The 5,580-nt window shown below is 44.8% G+C and overlaps 1 pseudogene; it reads left to right on the forward strand.

The window, feature by feature from the left end:
* Positions 1-1,725: 1,725 nt before the first annotated feature.
* LOC123457281 lies at positions 1,726-4,989 on the forward strand (annotated as a pseudogene).
* Positions 4,990-5,580: the final 591 nt, after the last annotated feature.

Consider the following 5,580-nt stretch of genomic DNA (forward strand, 5'->3'; position numbering starts at 1 on the left):
AGGTAGACCATTAATATCTCTTACTGACCTGCACTCATTTGCCCAGTGTTTACCCTTCTTACATCTCGGGCAAATACCCGGCGGCCTCTGCTTCCACCCCTCCTTTACCGGCGGGGCGGATTGTTCAGCTCTGGGGCATTGGCGTCTAAAGTGTCCTAGCTGCCCACATTTAAAGCACCCTTTATTTTTCTGAGCCTGTTGAGACTTAGTAGCCGCTAGGACCGCGGCAGCCAGCCCAGCATTAGAGAGTGGCCCCCCAATTTCTCGACAGGCTTTAATCCAGGCTTCTAGTCCCTGTTTCCGAACTGGGTTTATAGCTCGCTGACATTCTTTTGTGCTCTGTTCATAAATTAATTGTAGTACAAAAGGCAGAGTATGATCTGCAGCTCCAATGGTTTTTTCTGCAGCTTCCATCAGCCTGGCGGCAAAATCTGCAAAGGGCTCTGTCGGGCCTTGTATAATCTTTGTCAGGTTACCAGCTACTTCTCCCTTATTAGGGACTTCCCTCCAGGCCCGATAGTGAATATTATTAATCTGTTGATAAACTTCCAAAGGAAAGTTAACTTGGTCAGCCATATGAGGGCCAAGCCCCAAGAGCATATCAACCGTCCATCCTGGATGGCCACTCTGAATGTTTCGCCTGGCCTGTGCCTGAGCATTGTCTGTTACTAGGGCCTTCCACTCTAGAAACTGGCCTTTTGAGAGGCAAGCTTTACCCAATTCTGTCCAATCTGTAGGAGTTAAAGGATCTGTAATAATTCTGCACAGCAGCGCTATAGAATAATCTGCAGCCGGCCCAAAATCTTTTGCTGCTTGAACTAGGTCTTTTAATTGTTTGTAAGAAATTGGATCATACGCCTCTGCTGGGTTACTGGATCCTCAAATACAGGGAAAACTGAGACTAGCCGCGACCATGTTTTTGGTTTTATGAAGCGGCATGTGTCTCTAGCAGAGTTATAGGGGGGAGGTGCAGAAGGCTCTATTAATTGTGGAGATCCATCCCCTTGGGCCTGTTTTCCTTTTGTCAGTAGGGGGCACCTAGACAGAGGTAAAAGGTGCCCTCTTATAACTTCCTTATTTCCTTCCCCCCCTTTTTGTAATAGTTCTTCCTCCTCCCCCTCCTCCAGGTCTGAGTTGGAGGTGATTTCCTCATCTGTCTCTTCCCCTTCTGTCTCAAATACACTTAAACGTGCAAGCTCTTCAATAGGGGGATACAGCCTGGTAAAGGTCCCTTTAGTCCCTTTCTCAGGCAAGCGATGACTCATTTCCCCCATCTCTTCAAGCTCCTCCTGTAGGCTTTTATCGTTATCTTGTATATGTTTCTCCTTCTTTATATCTCCCTTTTTCTTAGGCCTAACTTTTGACTCCCCATTTGAATCAGACTCAGAAAGATTATCCTGATGCTTTGCTAGAGCCTCCCGCCCTTTTTTAATGATCTCTATGTGGTTCCCTTTACTCAAACAAGAATGAATAAGGCGCCAGAACGGCAATGTGCCTTTGCCTATTCTATCTTCTTTCTTTGCCCGCTCCAAATCTCGACCCAATTTTTCCCATGTAAGGAGTGAAAGATCACCTGACACCGCAAACCACGGTGCGATCTCATCCAGGTCTTTAACAATCTTTTTAATGGTCGCAGACGAGACCTTAATGTCTCTCTGTTTAAGCAGTTCCTTTATGGGTTGGACAAAGCTGTCGGGTGCAAAGTTCGTGCTCTGGGAATTGCCCATGGCGTACGCTGTTATCTACCAGCGAATTTACCGGCCAGAAGAAGAGGGCAAGGCAGCGTGCGACAGATCGAAAAACCCTGTTATCTACCAAGGTCTTTTACTTTTGATTCGTACCGCGAGGCTAATCCTCTTCAAAACAGCGGCACTCCCTTCCAGGTTCGTCACAATGGCACCAAGAGCAGCAGACAACAAGAAAAATGAACCACACAGGAATAAAAATGGCAAGAATCAAATACGGGTCTAGCATGACTGGGGTAACTTACCGCGGTCTTCCTCTCCGTGTGTCAAGTTCTGGATCCTCTTTGGCCCCTCGCCTGATGCCTACAAGGCACCCGGTGTCCCGGGTTTCGGCACCACTTTGCGGCGAACCCCCTGACCAGCAGGAGAAGAACAACCAGCAAATGAAGATCCTTCTCGATCACACTTTATTGGAGAGCCTCTTGGTTAACAGGAAAGTTGATGGCGAAGGGGCCGGGGCACGGGAGTGTAGCTGCTTTTATAGGGTGTAGCACTACGAGGCACCTATGGGTTGGCTGCCACCTGTTCACCCACCACCCAGGGCCACGGGATAGGCCCAGGACGCATTACATCATGTGCACGCACAGCATCAAGCAAGACTGTCGCCAGGATATGACCAAGTAGGGAGTTGTTCATCACAACCCTCAGCAGGAAGTCAGCGCCATCTTGTAATGGCGACTGTCTTAGCTCCTCACACCAAGATACTTAAATCCATATATTGAGTTTTCTTGATGTTTTTGAATTTTTCTAACAAGGAAGCTGGTAAGCATATTTCTCTTGTCTAAAGTAGAATGTTTGAATATGAAGGAATGAAGTCATATCATGTCTCACCAGACTGTATTTGTAAATTTGCTTTCCTCCTCTTTTACATGATTTGTAGACAAACATGATTTATAATTATTCCAACAAACATTGTTTTCCTTTTGTTAAGAGGGACAAGGAGTAACAAAATCAGGTGTTAGAGTTTATTAATTTTACTCCCTTGATGGGATTGATTAGTAATAGTGACCAGCCATCTTTTAAAGTGAAGAAGAACTTTTATTTCATTTTAAATTGTTAAATATCTTATTTTATTTGAATTATATGCCAAACAATTAGACTGGCCAACCAGCAAAAGTGAGGCTCATAATTTCTTGAACATCTGTGATATCTGAATAGTAAATCCTGCAAGGAAATGTATTTTGGGGTTTGTTGAGGGTTCCAAAACAGTTCAGCATTTTAAAAGTAGTTATTTTATTTCTGTTTTATTGCTTTATGCATTCCTTTATATTATCTCATATTTTCATAGTTACTTGCTGAGTCCAGGAAGAAAAATCTTCGTTGTGTGTGTGTTTTTCAAATAGTGCATTTAGTTTACAGGAAACATGTGCAAAAACAAAAGCATCTTTGTTACAGACTTAGGCTCTCTCCTGAGGGCAGGATGCTTTCCTTCATGTCTTGTTAGTCTGCTTATTTCCTGATCTGTATTACCCCCTTCATTCAGTACCTTCAACATCATGTTTTGTCTTCCATTGTAAGATTGGTAAAAATGAGCCTTAAAATTACAGACACATAGCAAAGATTCTGATAGTGCCAATGATATAGTCTACAATATTAAGAAGAATTTAACACAATTAAAATGTGTTTTCTATCAGTATTAATTTATTATTTTGTGCATGGCAGTAGAAAGATGCTTTTGGAATATATAAAATGTAACCATGAGCCTATGGAAGATGATAGTACAGGTAAGAATTATGGCATTGAACTCACATCCTAGCCCAAGTAAAAAATGTCAAGTTAAAAAAAATTGTAGGAGTGGGGAAGGGGTAGTTGAGGAGAAAATTCTCAGTCTTCCTGTGGATTTTCCCTGTGGAACAGGCAAGGGATGCTGGGTGGTGCCCAGCTGTAGGGCTCAAGCTTAGCCATCCAGGAGCCTTGTGGTAGTGAAGGAGAAGCCCTCGCAGCGGTCTGGGGAGGAGGAAGCTCTGGATCCCAAGCAGCTGCCAGCACCCCAGCAGGCCCCACAGGCCCTGGCAGACAGAGCCCACCATGGCCACATCGCATGTCACAAGAATGTACTTTTCTGGGTGACCCAGAAACAGGCTTCAATGCTTTCTTAAACTTCAAGAGGCCCAATGTGCTGCAGGCCTTTCCCATGAGGCTCCACAAGCTCTGCTATTCCTTGATCAAGTTTCCAGATCCCAAGCCACATTGCAGACAGGCCAGTGCAGGGACTGCCTGAGCTCTGCTTCCTCTGAATGTCCCTGTGGGGCCCAGGCCTCTGCATCTTCCTACCCCTTGGGCTGTTTCTCCAGGGTCCCTGACCCCTACTGTTGTTATGTCCAGCTCTGAAGGCACACCTGGGTCTAACCTTCTACCCACTCTCTATTCCTGTGCCACAGGCTGAATGATGGACAAGCCATCTTCTTGTCAGAAATACCATATTGCTCAGACAACAATGGGGCAAGAGCTGGCACAGATGAGTATTATAGGCCCACCCTCATAGCCTTGCAACAGGACACAGTGAGCCCATCTCAGGTCCTCTTCCTGATGCAGGGGAACAAGCCATGCCTCAGGACAGACATGTACTATAGAAATCACAAGAACAAGACCACCTCTTGGCTAGACTGGAGGCTTGCCCCTTGCTTTGTCATGAACCAGAGGAACAGTCAGAGTGCTCCCATGAGTTGGCCACCAATTTTGGTTCCCCAGAGAATGCAGGTTGTCTGTATGAGTGGCGATAGTTCCAACCTGCAGCAGCAGATGGAGAGAGACTGTGATTGAATCAGGAGGAACTGCTGATGCAGGCAATGCAGAATGGCAATCCTAGCACAGCAAATTTTCCAATATATCAGGAATTGGGTCTTCACAGACAGTTGCTTACACTGGAGAAGGGTGAAGGGATGCAGAACCCTGTATATTCCCCCAGGATGTCTCAGCAGTTGATACAATGACAAGCAAAAGCTCAGATCCCTTTCTTAACCTTATTCCTTTCCTTGTGAGAGCACAGACCATGAACTGAGCATGAGGAACTAGTGTCCCTTGGACTCCAGATGATGTTCTGAACAGTGCTGATGAAATGGGTACAGGTGACACTATCAAGTGAAGCACCCTGCCTTGCAGCCATCTTAGAGCTGATAGAATGAACACAGATGGAAAAGAGATGCGTCCCAGGCTGCAGGAAGCATTGAGCTCTGACAATCTTAATGACATGGAGTCTGTTATGGCAGCCGCCAAGGTAGATAAAGAAAACTTTCTTACATGATTAGATAGCCCTCAGGTAAACTTCACATCTGTGAAGACATGAATACCTTTACAATCATGCCAGTTGCAAGTTTCTAGCTGATACAAGAAAAGTCCAGCAAGATTATTTCATGCACTGTTTTGCTCTTCTCTGTCCCTGTGTGCTGGTTATGTGATGACCTCTTTACAGCTGGCCCTAAAGAAAACAAAACAAAACAAAAAACTCAAAACTGTTTATTTCCTTTGTTATTATTATTATAATTATTATTATATAATATATTATATAATATATAATACATAATATATTATATAATATATAATTATTATTTTGGCTTTGTTTTTTCTGAGGTAGGGTCTCACTCTAGCCCAGGCTGACCTGGAATTCACTATGGAGTCTCAGGGTGGCCCCAACTCACAGTGATCCTCCTACCTCTGCCTTCCAAGTGTTGGGATTAAAGGCATGCACCACCATGCCTGGCACAATAAACAGTAGTTTTAATAACAAAGGAGAGCTGGGCACTCGGGAGGCAGAGGTAGGAGGATCGTCATGAGTTCGAGGCCACCCTGAGACTCCATAGTGAATTCCAGGTCAGCCTGGGCTAGAGTGAGACCC

This window comes from Jaculus jaculus, unplaced genomic scaffold, assembly GCF_020740685.1.
Source record: "Jaculus jaculus isolate mJacJac1 unplaced genomic scaffold, mJacJac1.mat.Y.cur mat_scaffold_34_1_3701052_arrow_ctg1, whole genome shotgun sequence".
Classification (NCBI taxonomy): Eukaryota; Metazoa; Chordata; class Mammalia; order Rodentia; family Dipodidae; genus Jaculus; species Jaculus jaculus.